The 20010-nt window shown below is 42.5% G+C and overlaps 1 pseudogene; it reads left to right on the top strand.

Moving 5' to 3' along the window:
• The first annotated feature begins 11582 nt into the window (after nucleotides 1–11582).
• Nucleotides 11583–12073, top strand: LOC147444244 (uncharacterized; annotated as a pseudogene).
• Nucleotides 12074–20010: the final 7937 nt, after the last annotated feature.

The following is a 20010-nucleotide window of genomic DNA, read 5'->3' as shown; positions in this document are numbered from 1 at the left end:
TTATCCCAGTCTCCGGGATGATTGTTTACCTGCTTGGTAATAATTTTAGAAACCATTCCATTTACCTTTTCAACTAGGCCATTACATTGAGGGTAATATGGTGAAGAGTGCCTCCTTGTAATGCCCAATTTTTGCATTAATTCTCCTACCAAGTCTGCTCTGAAACCTGGCCCTCTATCAGAGATGATCTCTAAAGGTGTGCCAAACCTATAGCATATGTGCTCGTAGATAAATTTAGCTACCTCTACCGCTGTGATTCTAGTGGTGGCTGTAGCCTCTGCCCATCTAGTCATGTAGTCGACCCCCATGATAATGTAGAATTTTCCTGAGTTGGCCCTAGGTAATGGCCCAATGGCATCGATACCCCATTTTTCAAATGGGCCATATGAGAGAATAGGTGTCTGTGGTTCAGGCATAAGTGACCTAGTGCCGGCCTTTTGACACAACTTACATGTTTTGCACCAGTGGTGTACATCACGGTTGAGGCTAGGCCATATGAAGCCTGCCTGCAAAATTTTCCTACTTGTTATGTCTAGGGCAAAGTGACCACCATAAACCCCGTCGTGACAGCTAGCAATTACTCCCGTGATTTCATGAGAGAGAGGGACCTTCCTGAGTATTTGGTCCTTACCCTTACAGTACAAACCATCATTGATGAGTCGATACCTTGTGGCCTTCCGCGTCAGCCATTGCTTCTGTCCCTTTGTTAAATCTGATGGGCATTCCCCTGTTTCCAAAAAATGGATGATGTCAGGCAAGGCATCACTTCCTTGAAATAGAGGGAGCTTTAGTTTTATTGCTCCAACCACCACTTCCTGTAGTCTTTCACTTGCTAGGGCATCTGCTTCTTGGTTTTGAACCCTTGGGATATGGTGTATTTGAACTTCTTCAAACTTACCCAACAAGGTTTTTACACCACTTAAGTGAGTCCTTAAACTAGGATTGTTGCATGTCCATGCTCCATTTACTTGCCTTACCAGAAGTAGAGCATCCCCAAATACATTAAGGCATTGTACACCTTGCGAGACGCACCATTGTAGACCCTTGGTTAGTGTTGCATACTCAGCTTCATTGTTAGAATGTGAATCTAACAATTGGCCCAACGAAAATACCTTTGTCCCTTTGTCATCAAAGACCACTATGCCTGCAGCTGCTTTGTCAGACGCTAGCTTGTAGGCTCCATCAAAGTAGAGAGAGTATGCTCCTTCTACCATCGGTGGTACTGGAGGTAATCGTACTTCTCCTCCCTTAGATTGCTTCTCCTTCCTTTCAAAGACTTGGTAGGTCATGAGTCCCCCCAAACTTGCCCTTGTCGTGCTTTCTACCTGTACCGTGTAGTCAAACTCTTGCAGACGAACTAGCCATTTAGTAATTCTAGCAGACACATCCATGTGTTGTACAACATAGGGAAATATTTCATCCGTGGTTAGAATCACAAATTGCTTAGGCAGCAAATATGACCTAAACTTTGTAGTTGCAAATCTAAGAGCTAGGACTAAGTGTTCCACATGGGTGAAACCTTTCTCTCCTGCTGTCATCATTCGACTAGAAAGGTAGATTGGCCTCATGAAAGATGTCGTCGTATCCTTTTGGAGTAGCACAGCCCCCAATGAGTCATCACCAACACTTGAGGTGACATAGAATTTTTCATCCCACTTAGGTGGTGAGATAGTTGGCAGAGTGGCTAAGACCTCCTTTACCTTGTTGTAGTGATGTTCGCTTTCCTCGTCCCAAGTGAAAGTTGATCTTTGAGTGAGTTGTTGTAGTGGTAGAACAAGTTGTGATAGTAGATGTATGAATCTACTTAAGTACCTCACCTTCTGTAGAAAAGAGACCGGTTGACGTGAGGTCGTTGGTGAAGGTAGGGCTATGAGTGCGGACACCTTACTTGGGTCGGCGTTGATACCTTTTGCTGAAATTTCATGGCCTAGTAGAATGACTTTACTCTCCCCAATGTGGCATTTATCCACATTTAATTGCCCACCTAGGCTCTGCAACCTGGCCAAACCTTCAGTTACCTTTTCTAAATGTGAAATACGGGAGCTATATATACAAAAATCATCAATGAACACTCTTATGGATATTCCAAAGAACGGTTGAAAAACATATGTGACATATCTTTGGAATGTGGCAGGTGCATTTGTGAGACCAAATGGCATAACCCTGTATGCAAAACAACCCCATGGTGTGATAAAAGTGGTTTTTAGCTGATCTTCCAAGGCTATGCGTATTTGAAAGTATCTAGAAGTTACAGACGGTATAGCATTCAAAACCCGCTACTTCATTCAGAATTTCATCCAAGAAAGGGAGAGGAAAGTGGTCTCTCTTTGTAGCTGAATTTAGTGGTTTGTAGTCAACACAGACCCTCCACTTACCATTCTTTTTAGGCGTCACCACTACGGGTGACACCCATTCTGAGTTTTCTACAGGATAGATGAATCCCGCCTCCAGCAATTTCCTTACCTCGGCCAAGAGTGCCTTTTCTTGTATGACCCCCAGTCGTCGTAGCTTTTGCACAACTGGTTTTACCCCTTCCTTCAGCTTAATATGATATTCCACCACTGTAATGCCTGTGATTCTTTCATAGTTGTCAATGAACAGGTTAGGAAATCCCATCAACATTTGCAAAAAACTATCTTTCTCCTCAAGTGTTAATTCCGTAGACAACATACCCTTCAACCTACTTCCTCCTAGGCCAGGTGATTTGCTCTCCTCTTCATTGGGTTTCCCTTTTGGTGATGGATCACCAGTTGTGCTTACCCTTTGTGGATCCTTCATAATGATACCCATCACATCAATGGAGCTGTCACTTTCGTCGGTGGATGTGGTCTCCTCCTCAGAACTGAAAGATTCGCTAGTGGTTTCATCTGCTGATGTTTCCAGTTTCATTTGCTTCTGCTTGCCAATCCTCATGTCGTAGTAGATTGTCTCCCCTTTCTTACCGGTCATGCGTAGAAGGCCAGTACCCCAGTCCTGTTTTGCCTTCATGGCCATCAACCATGGCCTTCCCAAAATTAGTGGATAGCCCTCCCCCTTAGTAGGCATTACAAAAACATCTACCTCTACCTCAGTGTTGAAAGCTTTGATTTTCACGGCACTTACCACACCCACACACTTTACTTTTGCATTGTTTGCCATCTTTGCCTTGCATGGAGAAGGCCTGTCAACCTCGAGCCCTAATCGAAGCATCATAGCTTCGCTCATTACACAGATTTGTGCACCTCCATCAATGTAGGTGTTTCCAACCCTCTTTCCTTATATGTTTACGTCGACAATTGGAAGGATGTCATCCATGTTACATCCCGAAATTGCTCCGGCTACCTTTGTTTTGGAGCGTCTTGTACTTACCATTTTAGACCATTGTCGCCTTACTTTAGGTGCAAGATGTAGCAGCTGTGGCTATGTAATCTTCGTTCCTTGCTCTGCCACATCCAATGTTAGATCATAGGGCTTAGAACTTTCCCATAGGTGGAAGTCGGTGATGCCCAATTTCCGTCGTGGCCTGGATGGCCTCTTGCTAGTTTCTCCTCTCATGCTTCTCTCATCATCTGATTGTGTAGCTTTCTCCCTCCTAGCTCTTTTCACCGTCATGGCTTCAAGTGGTTCTAAAAAGGTTACCTTCTCCTTACCCTTGTCCCTCTCCTTTGCTCTGGGTGGATCCACTACTACAGCTTTTCCTTTCTCTTCTAGCCTTATGATGTTTAGAGGGCGATCAGGTGGTGGGGCTGGTGGAAGAGGTGGGATGGATGCTTGTAGTGGTGTCTGGGGTGGACGTAGAATTTGTGTTGGTGGGGGTGGTGCTCGGGGTGGGGGTGTTCTTTCTCTAGGGGGTGACAATTGGTTCCTCCTACCTCCTCTATTATAGTTTTGTCGTGGTTTGGGACAGTAGTACATACCGTGACCATCTTCTCCGCAGTTGTAGCAATGATACTCCCTGTTTTGCCGTCGTGCTCTTCCAGGGTCTTGATCTCTTTCTTGACTCCTCCCTTGCTGTATTAAGTGGACAGACAAATTCTGCAGTTGGTCAGTAATATGGGCCAACATATCTTGTTGGTCATCTCTTACCCCAAGAGCCGGTGGTGGTAGTGGAATGGTGGTTGTCGTAGTTGCTGGTCGACGCGATGTTCCTGCTTTTGTTGACTCGGTTTCTTTGGCTTTCATTCGTAGCTTCTTGTCCTTAAGGCGAGCAATCTCAACGGCTAACTCGTACGTAGCCGGGAATCTACCTTTCACCTTCTCCTTGAGAAGCGGCCATAAGCCATGCGTGAACCGATCTTTTTTTAGGAAATCGGGTGCAGCTTCCCCCCTAGCCAGTGACTCAACCCACCGTTCCCACAAATCCACAAATTTGGACTCATAGGTAGCATATTCTAAAAGACCCTCCTGCTTCAAGTCTCTCAACTTGTCCCACAACTTTTCTGAAGTGGTACCTCCCCCAAAGCGCCTCTTAAAAGCGGTTTTTAAGGGTTCCCAGTCATCCTTGGTTGCTTGTGGAAGTGCATTGTACCATGATCTAGCTTCTAGCTTCATGAGATGCTTAAAGATTCTAACCCGGGATTCATCCGTATCTTTGTTGCTCACTACACATGCTACTTCAAAGTCATCTAGGAAGTCTGTTACCAAATCCTCCCCCTTCTTTCCTTTAAATGTTGGAAATGCTACACTTGCCATGATTACTGAGAGAGAGCTAGAAAGACACACTGCTTAACTTGCAAAAGTTTTTTTCTTCTTTACAAGGAGGCAATTATACCCTCTTATACTAGGACATAGATTAAAACTTCAAACGGTACATTGCCTTGTACCAAAGGTAAGACAAATGGTTGATCTGATGCCAGAACCTCCAAAAACCGCTCCCCACCCGGCATGGTGTCAATGACGTGCTGGTAGCGAGCCTTCAAATCCAGTATTACCTTGATTGAGCGTACACGTGTTGGTATGTGTGATCTGTCTTGAGGTAGGTTGTACGGATTCATGTGAAGCTTAGAGGTGCTTAGTCACTGTCCAAGCTTGTGGGAGAGGGCGGTGTTCTTTCCTGAAACAAACTCAGTAGATCCCTAGTTTCTCTAGTGAGAGTGTGAGCCAATGCTTCCGTTATCTGTGCTGCAGCATCAGGTGCGACTTGAAAACTGACTGTGATAATTACCTCGGTGACTTGAGTTACCCGATTCTCAAAGTAGAACAGTGTTGATTCTCTATTGTGTAGATCTCCTTCCATTTTGTTGTTGTGGGTTGGTTGTAGGTTGCGGACATGGTTTCGACCTTCTCCTTCTTCTTCTTGGCACTTGGCCTATGTATATCCACTGGGTTTGGCGTGTTGGTTGACTCTCCCACTGCAAATCGATTACCGTTACGCCTGGAACTCGAGCTTCGATGGAGATGCGGAGTTCGTCTAGTTGTGCTTGGAGATCTTCTTCTTCTATCGTCCAATTAGCAAATCCTGCTAGCCATTCATCCATTCACAATAGTTTAAGGGTTTCAGTCTTGTAAACTGAAGGGTTTCATGAAAAGGTCCTCAGTGGGGGCACCAAATGACGGGAGCAAAGCGAACCCCGAACCCCGATGGCCTCTAAAACACCGGGGACCGAATGGCGCGCCTCGAGCCTGTCATGGTAAAGCAAACAGGGGGCACCACCTAGCTTTAGCGGCTAGGACGCAAACAACCCACCACCATAACAAAGTTTTCATCCAAGAGAGATGGATGCTTGGGAGTAATGATGAAGAGGAAAGGGAATGGGATCAAGTGAGTGAGAGAGAGAGAGAGAGAGAGAGAGAGAGAGAGAGAGAGAGAGAGAGAGAGAGAGAGGGTATAGCGGCTTAGTACTTAGGCACCACAAAAGGATGGCGAATCCGCACACCCTTCAAACATACACAAGCTCACTCCAAACACAAGACTAGGTGGCGATTCCGCACACCTCACATGGACAAAACATTGCAAGAAAACATACTCACAAAACCTCAAGCTTTATTTTGAGAATAAGGCGATGAAATGGGGAGCATAGGGTAGGGGAATGAGAAGGGAGAGCGTGTTAGAGCACATGGCGGATAGGTGGGAGTTGATGGCGAAGACTCGCACGAGGGTTATGGCCATCATTCTTCATTTAGTTTCCCTTCATCTTCCATAGCCCAAGGGTGTAGAGGTCATGCTCAAGACGAGCATGGTGATTGCGGTGATGGTGATGGTGTGGGTGTGTGTGTGTGCACTAGGCACACACAGTGCATAGTGTACTCTTTGGTGATGGTGTGTGTGTTGTGTGATGGTGACCCCTCTTTATATAGGGGAGGAGGGGGGAGAAATTCTAGAATTTAGAAATGAAGAAATCATTATCTACATAGGCCATGTGACTGTGGGCCCCACTTGTCTGGCTGTGTGTATATGTGCCAGAACAGCAGTCTCATGAGAGAGACTAAGAGAGAGAGATGGGTTGATGAAAAAAAGTGAGAGGTGACATGGAGAATAAAGTAATTACAAGAGGGGAGAGAGGGGAGTGTGTTGAGAGGTGAATCTGTGTGCAGATGTGTGTGAACACAAGAAAAGTCAGGTAACCACCGGGTGGGGATGGGTCTGTGGGCACCTTTTTCAGTGAAACTGAGTGTGTGTGAGTGTGGGGGAGGTTATTTAGCTACAAGACAAGAGACATGGCGCCCTTTAGAGAGAGAGGGGGGTATTTGGGTCATGGGATATGATAGGAGAGAGAAAGAGGGGGTGGGGTATACTATTTTGGAAGATAGGGTAAGTTGCATGTGAGTTAGGGTGCATTATTGGTGAGTTATAATGCATTATTGGTGAGAGGTGGGGTAGCTTGAGGGGAGAGAGAAAGGAGAAAGGACAAGGGGAAGAGAGAGGGGGTTGACCTTTTGAGTGGAGGAGAGAAAAAGGGACACTCGGCGGGGCAACAGTGAAGAAAAAGGAGGCAAGGTGGGGATGGGCTACCCCACATGCATGAGGTGGCCTATTTTACCTTTCTTATATATTTACATAATCATACTTTATTTTTTTCTTACTTTTTCCAATGCCTTTTATCACTCCCTCCCTAAGAGGGGGTTTTCATGGGGTGGGGACGAGAGAAGAGGGGTATGGGAGCTTGGCTTGAGAAAAGCCCCCATCAGTGTGCAAACCTAAACGATGACATGGCATCGACTTTTTTCCAACAACGCCATTCGTAGTAAAATTGGCCCCAAATAGATGCGCCAAGCCAAGCTGAGCGTTTTTCGTTCCCACTTGCTGCGAGCTCGTCCGAGCATCCCCTTCATCAATGCGATCACCACTCTCTCTTTCTCTTGCACCCCTTGCTGCTGAACGCCATGGCTCCCCTTCTCTTCTTTTTTTTCACACCCTATTAAAAATAGGGTGGCCTATGCTTAGGTTTATGGGTGGCCTATGCTTAAATAGGGTGGCCTGCTTAGGTTTATGGGTGGCCATTCCGCCCCTTTAACTTGGCGGGTGGCCACTTGTAAGGGCACCACATTTGATATACACGCACACGTTGAAAATAGCCGAGCTCCTTGCCATAACCGTGTTGGAATTTCCTTGCAATCATTGCATTCCAAGAGATGACATTCTGAACACGAAGCTCTCCAAAAGCCTTATGTGCTTCTGTATCGCACCACAGTTGTCCTGGATCCAGTGCCAAGCAGAGTGATGACACATATTTTGACTAAAGTAGTGCCAAATTCAAATCCTCTCGCATATATAATTATCAGTGCACTACAGAGATAACGTTTCAAAATTGGGTCGAAGTCAAAAATTCCCAGATGGCACTTTGCCCGAGCGGACCAGACTGGTACGAAACTGGCCCCTGAAATTTAATATGGCAATATCTTGGAAACCGTAACTCTGATCACTGATCTGAAAAGACCGATGTGCTCCACAAAGTGAGCACTTCAGGCCCCAAAGTGTGCACTTCAGGCCCCAAAGTTTGCACTTTAGGCCCGTGCATTCACTTCATTTTTGTCCCCTCAATTGCAGTTGCCCACTCTAGTACGGATTTGCAATTGACTCAAGCTTCAAGCTGCCATAACTTCTTCACCGTAGCTCCAATCGACGAGCCATAAAGACAGGCCAATAGGGCATTTCAAGCACTGCACTTCTAGATTTCAATCTCCCATATGTGCTCACTTCAAGCATACTCTTTTTTAGCATAATTAAGACATCTGTTGGCCCTTTTAAGTCGCATCTGGCATACATTAATCATTAAACTTGGCCTGCTAACAAGCCCTGATCACTGCTCAATAAATGTGTAGGCTTCAAATAAGCTTAGCTTGCATTTGTTTGCTCTCTTTCCCATCATGGAAGCAAAGTTGCACAACACTGGGCAAAGCTAGAGGAAGGAGAGAAGGGCAGACAAAGTAAAAGGGCTCAAGCGCGGGCTCAAGCCGACGGACAGGCAATGGCAACTCAGGCCGGGCGTGCAAAGAGCAAGTGGGCGGCCAAACCGGGCGAACAAGAACAAATAGAGAAGCGTCCTCCATGCAATCATGCCAAAAAGGGAATATGCCAAGTGTAACCAATGCTCAAAATACTATTGTGAGCTCAAAGATGGATTGCATGACTTGAGGAAGCTCCTTTTCTTTCTTTCTTTGGAGACTTAGACCTCTATAAAAGGGGTATTTTCCAGACAAGGGTTGGTTTTTTTTGGGTTTTCCTTTCTTTTGGAGAGGGTCAATTTTGAAGAATTCTTGGGAGGGCCTTTTGGGGGAACCGATGGCAACAGTGGGCAGTTCTTCTACTTGAGAGCAGTTGGAGAAGAGAAGGGATGAGTGTCAAGAGCGTTAGGAGCACAAGGAAACTGGATGGTGGGACAACTTGGTAAAGAATTCTAAGGTGAGGGTTGTAATTCAAAAGGCATACCAAAGCAGGCGTATGCAACGGGATTGTAAAAGAACAGTAAAAAATCTTACAATGTATCTGCTATCAGTTGTCAACGTCTCTTGAGTCTTGAAGCTCTGTTTCTTCATCGTACCAAATAATATTGTTCTTATAATTTGTAGTCTTATCTCTCAAACTCTCTTAAATCATTAGTATTACGTGTATTAAACTATTGATTAAGTCTATTTGCACTCTGTTATCCTAGTTTGACGTCTGCTAAGCTCCTGTCTACAGCCAGAGGCCCAGTGCTTTCCTGGTCGACCCTAGAGAACTGCGCACTCCGACAACGGGAGGGTGTAGCAAGTCAAAGGTAGAGGCACATTTGTTAGCTCATGTAGGCGAGGCCACTACACAAGAGGTTAACATGGCTCTCTTTCTTTGGAGCACCGCTCATAGCCTTATACGATGCTCATGCAACTCTCTTTGTATTTCTAAAGCACTCAAGCATGCAAGTCAGCAAAGAAGAGCGTGATGGCAAGGGACGGTAAGAAGAGGAGGAGGAGGAGCACGAAGAGAGAGAGAGAGAGAGAGAGAGAGAGAGAGAGAGAGAGAGAGAGAGAGAGAGAGAGAGAGAGAGAGAGAGAGAGAGAGAGAGAGAGAGAGAGAGAGAGAGAGAGCCTCAACACCAAATACTATAGGTAATGCAAGCGGTGGGATCGACGATGCTAAAGTGAGGTACATTTTTTGTGAAACCTAGACACTATGCTATTTGTCCATGTTTATGTCTTTTGTCCGTGTTTATTTTTCCCCTTGCCCCTTCTAAAATTGCAGTGTCATGTAGTAAGGCTGGCACACCATCGCTATTAGCAATGCTCGTAAATAGATTCGCCTACAAGACCTTAATCACATAGATTTTTTGATTCGTTAATTTTATCTATACTATTATAAAAGGGGGATGGATTCCAGCCCCTCCCTTGGATATGTGTTGCCTCTGCTCAATCCGATGAGTGTGGTTTGCAACCTGGCCTGTGTCCAACATGCTGAGAGAGAGAGAGAGAGAGAGAGAGAGAGAGAGAGAGAGAGAGAGAGAGAGAGAGAGAGAGAGAGAGAAAGAGAGAGAGAGAGAGAGAGAGAGAGAGAGAGAGAGAGAGAGAGAGAGAGAGAGAGAGAGAGAGAGAGAGATTTCCATGTAGCTTGAGGATCACAAAGAAATTTCACACAAGTCATAATACACACACACACACACACACACACACACACACACACACACACACACACACACACACACACACACACACACACACACACATATATATATATACAAAGGCGGTGCCCATTGGTGACTCAGTGTTTGTGTGTGTGTGTGTGTGTGAGAGAGAGAGAGAGAGAGAGAGAGAGAGAGAGAGAGAGAGAGAGAGAGAGAGGAGAGAGATAATCTTGCTTGTCCTACTAGAGGGAGAGAAATTTGCACCAAGCGTTGCTCGTGTGGACTAAGTAAGTATGAAGGTTTTGACACTATGCTCCTCTAACTTCTAATAGTTTTGTACCTTCAAATTTAAAGTTTAGAGAAGAAGGAGCATCATGCACTTAAAAAAGCTTATCGCAAAATAAAACTTCTTTTAAAAAAAATAGTAAATTTACATATGATAAAAATCTTATCAACATGCTGGAGCATATTTTGTGGATTTGTTAGACATCGATGATGCTGGGTGGAAGCATGAGTGGGTGGACACAATAGCTGTGTCCGGGACATCACTTTTAGGAGAGTGAGGAAGATAGTAATTATCGTCTTTTGAAACATTAAAACCTATTTTTTGGGACTACTATTTTTTAAAACGTGGTCAGACTCATGAAGTACAATTTCATTATGGCAAGTGAATTTTTTGAAGGTGGTGACGTAACGACCATCCCACACTCTGCAACGTCTGTGTTCTCGCAGCTATGGAACATTGCTCTTTCTCTCTCTCGCTCTCTCTCTCTCTCTGTGCAGCTCTTTCTGTATTGCTCTCTCACTCTCTCCAAGCGTCTTTCTTCTGCTTTGTAGGTGAGTAGAACTCATGGTGGAACTTGCATCTTTGGAAGGGGAGGATAAGGAGCAGGTGCCTTGCCATTATATCTATTTATCTCCCTCTCTTTTTAACTTCCATGCTTTGGGCAGGTTTGTTTTAAATGCACTTGTCATGGGAGTGAGGGTAGAATTTGAGGAGATATGTACATATGGTCAGTAACACGATCTGTAGTCTCTAATTTATTCACAGTTGTTGCCTTGTATTGTAAAATCTGGGGAGGTATGTACATATGGTTAGTCACACGATTGGTGGTTATTATTTACACAACCAAGGATATTATGATTATTTAATTTATCTATGGTTGTTACATTGTATTGTATTGCTGGGAAGGAGGCACTCAATGTAGATAGTAAGCATAGAACACCACATGGTGGTCTAGAGCAACATTCATGACATCAACACAATGAAATGACACAAATAGCTGTAGAAGTGAGAATCCTTTAGATGTCAGTTTCTTTTTCGGGGTTCCCATTCCCTGCATTCCCCGTGACGATTTGATCCTGGCAATACCTGCTATTTATGTCATGATAGCTCATTATTTCATCCAAACATTTTTTGGGTTCCTACTTGCTTTTGCTGCACTTTTTTCCATGAATCTGAAGATGCCTTGGTGGGCCTAAAGTCTCTTTTTGATTATGACTGCACTATCTAAAGCTCCTTGTAGCTTAGCTGATGATTGGAAATAAGTCACTGTGTTATGTTTTTTTATGGTTGGTTCATTCCAGGACTTGAAGCAGGCAATGGTGATCAGGGAATATGAAGCTTTCCGTAAGAGAGAACAAATAGCCTGATTGAAGAGAAGAGAAGATGTAGGTTTGGTTGTTGAAAGAGAAGGGAATGAAGCAGCCGAAGGAATAGAAGACTTAACAAACGCACACGGTTGTGCAAAAATCATCGAGAATGAAAAAAGAGCAAAGATAGCGAAAGGGATTGCACAATATGTACTTCAAAGCACAAGTGGAATGGACATGGACACCAAGAAAGACATCTTCAAATGGATGATTCAGCACCCTTCACTGAAAGATATCCAGAACGACAAAGCATCAACACCCTGTTTTGTAGATACACTGATAGGAAATATTTGGAACACACTTCAAGACTTGAAGAGGCCACAAACTAAAGATGAGATCTTCCTCAAGAGGTCTACCATGATGATGCTTCTGAACTCAAAAAACCCACAGGAGGCACAAGGCCTTAATGTTAATGTTGTCTCCAAGCTACTTTCTATTCATAGAAGGAACTAGTATGGAGCCAAGAATTGGCTACTCCAACAAACTGAGAAGACCACTTTGTCCTTTGCCACATGTCATCGGAGTCTTCAAAAAAGTCTCATACCTGAAGAGGTAAAGAAGCTAATAGTCAACTTTTGGATGCTTAAGACTCGTGTATCCCCCAACAAAAAAGACATATGTCGAAAGAGAATTGGTTGGAAGGACTATATAAAAAATCCCATCCATTTACTGGAAGTATCACATGTATGGAAGAAAGTGTATGCCATGTAGTGCCTTTTTGTATTTGTTAGATACTCTGCCGGGTAGAAGCTTTTCGACTGCACAACTATTTGAATTACTTACATAACTATTTCCAGGGTTTAGCTGCCAATTATTGACCATTATCTATCTGTTTTGCTGCCAATTATGTGTCATAATAATCAATATCTAATTCTCCTAAATGATTTTCTCATGTTAAACTAATCATTTAATATGGGGAAGTGCAAGGGGAGAAAAAGCTAGAATATTGGTTAAGTTAGCAGACCGGCCATAGTAGGGATCCAAAGGAGGGAAAATAGGGATCCAAAGGGGGGGCCATTTGCAAAAGCGCTATGTGCAACAATGGGCTTAAAAGACCCTAAGGTTCAACCCATTAAGACTTCCAAAATGCTAAGGTTCCAAAATTCAAAGGTTGTGTCCAAAGGTCAACATTAGGGAAAATTGGATGCTTTGTGTGTGTCCCAAAAGTCTTTGTCAATCCCTACATAGGAGGGGGTGAGCCAAAGAAGTAGGGGATGAGAGAGAAACTCTCACACACACACAAGCTCCCTTTGTACATAAGGGGAAAAGGGACACATGTCAACTCCCTAGCCCAAATGCCCACAAGGTGTACTCAAATCCTATTGGATGGCCTTGGAGGTGGACCAATGAGAATTAGGCTACAGTAAATCTAATTTAATTAATTTAAAAACACTTAATAAAAGAACCAATGGGAATTAAGCTGTCTCCCAAGGGGACCAATGAGCATTCAGCAGCCTAATGGCTTGCTTGATTCTTATTGGCCAGGAGGCAAAGGGGTCCAATGAGAGTTTAGTTGAATTATTAAATTACCTAAAGCTCTCACAAAAGGGGAAAGCGGGACACATGTCAAAAGGCTATCACATATGCTACTTAATTGTCATTGGCTATGCCTGGGGAGGTCCAATAGGATGCTAGCATGAGTAATTAGCGAGGGGGGTCGACCAAGAGAGAGAGGGGTCTGATTTTTTCAAGGAATTATTGACACACACACTCACACAATGAATGTGTGGAGCAAGAAGACTCTCTCTCTCTCTCTCTCTCTCTCTCTCTCTCCTTCTCAAGCTTTAATGGAAAGCTTATCTCCTACTCCAAGCTTGTGAGAAGGGAGGCCTACACCAACAAATCTTGGCTTTGTGATGCAAATCTAACCAAGAGCCAAGCTTCCATTCATGCTCATCTCCTCTACCATGATAATTACTAAGCTAAGCTATGCTAATGTGAGTGATTATGTGAGGAGATGTACATCTTTCTTGTAAGAATACTCCTTCTTCCTCTCAATCTACTCTCATACCCCGGTAGCTCTCACCATCTTCGAAGGTGTGTGAGGTCTTGGGTCTGAGACCGTGAGGGAATTGATCTTGTGTTTGATAAGTGTTTTGCTTAGTGCATGAAGTTTCCATCTTCATTGCACTAGCTAGTCTTGAAGGAACACAAAGAATTGTATTGTACAATGTCTCTCTTGATGGGAGAAACCATAATACAAAGCCTTTTGGAGGGGGGACCGGCTCCATGTAAATCCGGTCCTCAAATGTTGTCAATAGCTTAATTTATTTCTCTCTTGAAGTATTGTTCATGCTATCTAACTAGGTGTTATGCTTTTTGTTGCTCTCTCCACCCAAGCACTCTTGTTATTCTCATTAGGAAACTATTCTAATGAAATGCTCACTATGTTCATGCTATTTTCCTCTACACACAAGTTACTAGGCCATTAAATGTTACATTGGTATCAGAGCACAATGTTTATCTTTTCTTGCTCAAGAAGGGAGGTCCTCAAGCTAGCTATAAATGGTTGGTATTATTAATTGCACGTGAGTAAGTAGAATAGGGATTTTCAGCCTTGTAGTACGCCTGCCTTGGTGCAGTTAACGGGGCATCACCCTCGAGAGCTATGGTCTTAATAGTGGATTCCTACGGGGCTTGCCTATGGATTTAACCACTATTGAGCTATTAGAAGCTTGACAGGAGCCGATGCTGATTTGGTGTTGAAAGACCATCTCTTCTATTTCTTGAATTAATGGTATTGGAGCCAGGGGGACAATAGCTTGAGTTCTTTTTCTAAAGGGGTAAAGAGGAGTAGCAACTAGGGCTTGAAGTGCCAAAGTACACCTAAAAAGATTACACCTAAAAGTTGTTAGAATGGCCGACAATAGTAAAGAGAGTGAAATTAATGTTGATAACTTTGATTTTGCTAATGAGCAAGCTTCTAATGATGCCCTGATGCTTGTTAACTATCTTGTTTCTAGGCTTCAACAAGCCATGGGCAATCCATCTCTCCAAAGTGAAGTGCAACGGCAGCTCCGTGCTCATGGGATTCTCCAAGCTCCCCACCATGACAAGAGAACACCTAGAAAGCCTCCTTGTGAGACATCCAAAAGAGGTCTCTCTCCGATCCGGAAAGAAGAAGAGGATCCATATGAAGGGCTCAAGAATTTACTTTTTGATGATGCATCTCCTTCCCAAAGGAGAACTCAAGAGCCTCCACCGAAGGAACGAGAAAGAAGTGAGTCTCCCGCCACCTCGGCGGAGATGGATCCACAAAGACGGCGGGCTAAATGCTCTCCATCACCTCCAAAACTAAGAAGACCATCACACACTTCTAGGCTTCAACAAGCCATGGGCAATCCATATCTCCAAAGTGAATTGCAACGGAAGCTTTGTGCTCATGGGATTCTCCAAGCTCCCCACCATGACAAGAGAACACCTAGGAAGCCTCCTTGTGAGACTTCCAAAAGAGGTCTCTCTCCGATTCGAAAAGAAGAAGAGGATCCATACAAAGGGCTCAATAATTTACTTCTTGATGATGCATCTGCTTCCCAAAGGAGAACTCAAGAGCCTCCACCGAAGGAACGAGAAAGAAGTGAGTCTCTCGCCAAGAGGGGGGTCGACCAAGAGAGAGAGGGGGCTGATTTTTTCAAGGCATTATTGACACACACACTCACACAATGAATGTGTGGAGCAAGAAGACACTCCCTCTCTCCTTCTCAAGCTTTAATGGAAAGCTTATCTCCTACTCCAAGCTTGTGAGAAGGGAGGTCTACACCAACAACTCTTGGCTTTGTGATGCAAATCCAACCAAGAGCCAAGCTTCAATGCATGCTCATCTCCTCTACCATGCTAATTACTAAGCTAAGCTATGATAATATGAGTGATTATGTGAGGAGATGTACATCTTTCTTGTAAGAATACTCCTTCTTCCTCTCAATCTACTCTCATACCTCGGTAGCTCTCACCATCTTCGAAGGTGTGTGAGGTCTTGGGTCTGAGACCGTGAGGGAATTGATCTTGTGTTTGATAAGTGTTTTGCTTAGTGCATGAAGTTTCCATCTTCATTGCACTAGCTAGTCTTGAAGGAACACAAAGAATTGTATTGTACAATGTCTCTCGTGATGGGAGAAACCATAATACAAAGCCTTTTGGAGGGGGGACCGGCTCCATGTAAATCCGGTCCTCAAATGTTGTCAATAGCTTAATTTATTTCTCTCTTGAAGTATTGTTCATGCTATCTAACTAGGTGTTATGCTTTTTGTTGCTCTCTCCACCCAAGCACTCTTGTTATTCTCATTAGGAAACTATTCTAATGAAATGCTCACTATGTTCATGCTATTTTCCACTACACACAAGTTACTAGGCCATTAAATTTTACATACGTGTTTCATGGTTGTTCATTATAGTTATTCTTTGGCAATGGCTATTTAATAGCTGTCAAATTTTGGCTGTCCGTAGCTATCCGTGTTTGATAGATAACTCTTGCCACACTAATAGCTATCAAATGCAGTCTACTTCATAGCCACCCACTAGCTATGTTGTACCATCTTATAACTAGTCAAATATATGCCGTAGTTGTTCACTATATTGGCCAGTTGATAGCCGTCAAAGTTTGATCGATAGCTATGTGTTGGTACATAACTTCTGCCAGGCCATCTGATTGGTATTGATATTGATAGTTAATAATGACTATTTTTGTAATTACCTACTTGTTGATAGTGATAGATACTAATAATTTTTCTGTTATTAGCAGTTGTGTAGTAGCTATTGATCAGGTATTTGCCTTAGGTGAAACTATTTTATAGCTAGTGATTTCTATAAAATATCTCTTGATAGCTCTTTGATAGCAATTGATAGCTGTTCATGGCTTGTGATTGCTATTTCATAGCCAAAATTTTCTTTTTAATAGGTAATCAATAGATATTTTATAGCTAGTCAATGACATTCTATAGCTAGTGATGACTATTGATAGCTAATAATCAAGTATTTTCTTTAGGATGAGGTATTTCATAGATAGTCAGAGCTATTTGATAGCTATTCATGGCTAGTGATTGCTATTTCAAGCTAGTGTTTTCTATTTGAAGGATATTTTATATGTAGTAATTGCTATTTGATAGCTATTGGTAGCTCTTTGATAGCTACCAATAGCTATTCATAGCTAGCAATTGCTATTTTATAGCCATTTATTGGTATTTGATAGCTAAATAATAGATATTTCATAGCCAATGATTTCCATTTTATAGCTAGTGATCGCTATCAATAGCTAATAATCAAGTATTTTCTTTAGTTAAAGCTATTTCATAGCTAGTGATTGTTGTTTGATAGCTATTGATAGCTGTTCATAGCTAGTGCTTCTTGTTTCATAGCTATTGATAGCTATTTGATAGATATCTCATAGCTAGTGTTTGCTGCTATTTCATAGCCAAAGCTATTCCATAGCTAGTGATTGCTACACGACAACTACTAGAACAACTCTTTGATAACTATAATAGCTAATGCTAGCTATTTCATAGCTAGTGTTTACTATTTGATAGCTATTTTATAGATAATAATTGTTGTGAGATAGCTATTGATGTTCATAACTACTATTTGATAGCTATTAATAGCTCTTTGGTAGCTCTTTGGTAACTGCTATTTGATAGATTTTCCCAACTAGTGGTTGTTTCATAGCTATTGTGACTGCTATTGATAATTAGCTATTGGCAGCTATTCATAGATAATGCTTGTTTTATAGCTATTGATAGCTTTTTGATAGATATCTCATAGATAGTGTTTGCTATTTCATAGCCAAGGATACTTTATCACTAGTGATTGCTACTCGATAGCTAATAATATCTCTTTGATAACTATAATAGATTTTCATAGCTAGTGATTACTATTTCATAGTTAGTGTTTAGTGATTGCTATGTGGTTTCTATTGGTAGCTTTTTGATAGCTATTGACAGATCTTTAATACCTGTTTATAACTGGTGATAGCTACCTCTCAACTATTGATAGCGGTTCTTAGATATTTCATAGCTAGTTATACCTATTGATTTTGATAACTGCCATTTGATAGCTATTGGTAGCGCTATGATCGCCATTGATAGTAATAGCTATTGATAGTGAATGATCAGGTGTTTGCGTTAGGTGAAAGGTAATTTATAGTTAGTGATTGTATACGAAAGCTACTAGTAGCTATTTGATAGCTATTTATAGCTATTTATAGCTATTTATAGCTATTTATAGCTAGTGATTTCTACTATATGGGTATTTGATAGATAATGATAGCTTTTTTCTATAGATATTTATAGCTAGTGATTTTTATTTCATAGCTTCTGATAGCTATTAATAGCTACAACTTACTATTGATAGCTAATGGGTAGATTTGACACATGATTTATTCGTCGTTTAAGCTTTCTTGTTGTGGAATGAAGGGGTAGCTCTACCAATGTTTCAAGGATGCCAATACGGACGTAGCAATCCTGCTTCATGCTTTTGAATCAGAGAAGCCCTACTTTGTGTGAAAGCTAAAGGATAGGCTGACACGTTGCTGTATTTACCATGTGAAAATTTCATATTTGAAGGAGGTTGTGAATCATATGCGTAGTCAAGCATTTGGAATGCATGGTGGGTTGTGCAAATGTGCATGCGCTGTGTGCAATGATTCATCACTTGCAGGAACATGTGTTGCTACAAATTACAGTGTGAAGAGCATTTCAAAGCTTATATATTCTCTATTGTGTCCCAAGCAAGCTGGCTCTACCTACCATGGTCTAAAATGCCACATGGGTCAATGTACAAAATGTGGGGCAGAGAAATTTGTATGTTGTCCACAGGAGCTGCTAAAGGATTCAAGAACCATCAAAGTCAAAGTATTTAAGGATGTGGAAACATGCAAATAAGAAGGTGGAAAGAAGAAGAAAAGGAAGGAACTTATATGCGAGGAGATGATCACTGCTTATTTGCTACAGGTATTCAAAAAAGATCTCCAATTTTTCATCAAACATGACTTCGTGTATTGATGGCAAGTTGAATAGTTCAAAGCGTGCATCACGCATTTTCCTGAAGATGTTGTTGTATCTGTGGTGGATTTTGCTGAGAATTATTCATTCAAGGAGCAGAATGAGATCCAGTCAATGCATTGGTATTCCATTCAGGTCACCATTTTTGTACACAGTACCTACTATCGTGTTGGACCTGAGATAAAAAAGACTTTGCACTTTTTAATTTCTGATGATAAAAATCATGACACTTTGTTTGTCTAACATTGCTTTATGCCACATTGGAAATGGATTAAAGATAGAGGCTTAGATGTTAGCCAGGACTGGGTTTGGTCAGATTGGGCAACATCGCAATTCAAGGCAAAAAGGCCTTTCTATTTTGTTGGTAGATATGCTGCTTTGACAGGGAAAGTGATGGTGTGGAACTTCTTTGGAAGTGGCCACGGAAAAGGAGAACATGATGGGGCAGGAGCAGTTGTGAAATTGGCACTTACACACGAGTAGATGAAGAGCAATGGAGCTATGCTCAAATGTGCAGCTGATGTTGTGCAATTTCTTTGCCAGCATTTGTCCGATGGGTCATTGCTCACTACCCTTCCAAGCATAGGCAGGTAGAGTGTTTGTTTTGGGAGGTCAAGCTTGGAGAAGTGTCCCGGGAGAACAAATGGGATTGTGAAGCTATCCCTAATGCACGCTCCATACATTCTATTCGGGGCTACTCAAAACAAGATGGCTACTCCATCGCACACACACATCTATCTTGCTATTGTAGTGCATGCATGCACAACCAGTGGAAGAATTGCAGCAACAAAACACACGCATATAGGTGGAGTTTCCACAAAATCGCTCAAAGTGATGGTGGAAATAGTGATGACGAATCTGAGCAGCCTATCTATGAAGGGCACTATGAAGCATTGAGTGATGCGATTCAGGTAGGTGACAACTTTGTAGTCAATGCCGAGGAGGGGAACGAAGTGCACAAGCACATTGGAGAATCTCAAAGCACACGACGTCGACAATTGGGGCAATGTGTTTGAAGCAGGGTCGCACATTTTGAAATGCCTCTATTATAAGCAGGTCGACGATTATTGTTACAAGCTTTTGGGAAGAAACACAGTCTTCATGTACTCCCATCTTGTTTGGTGTATAAAAATCCCACTGACAGTAGTCCAGGGTGCTAGGGGATTGTATACGATCTCGCCAAAGGTCTTTGAATCTGTATACAACAACATGCCATGGGAGATGTAATTTTAATCATTTGGTTTTTATATAAGCAAACAAGTCTTGTCATTCTATTCATATGGTCTACATGCGTTGCTAGTCAGTTATGCAGGGTTAACAGGTACAATTTTTTACCATTCGCTGCCAAATCTACA

The sequence above is a fragment of the Adiantum capillus-veneris genome, chromosome 13 (assembly GCF_014529385.1).
Source record: "Adiantum capillus-veneris isolate H3 chromosome 13, ASM1452938v2, whole genome shotgun sequence".
Taxonomy (NCBI): Eukaryota; Viridiplantae; Streptophyta; class Polypodiopsida; order Polypodiales; family Pteridaceae; genus Adiantum; species Adiantum capillus-veneris.
The sequence above is the reverse complement of the archived record's forward strand: the minus strand, read 5'-3'. Positions and strand labels throughout refer to the sequence as shown.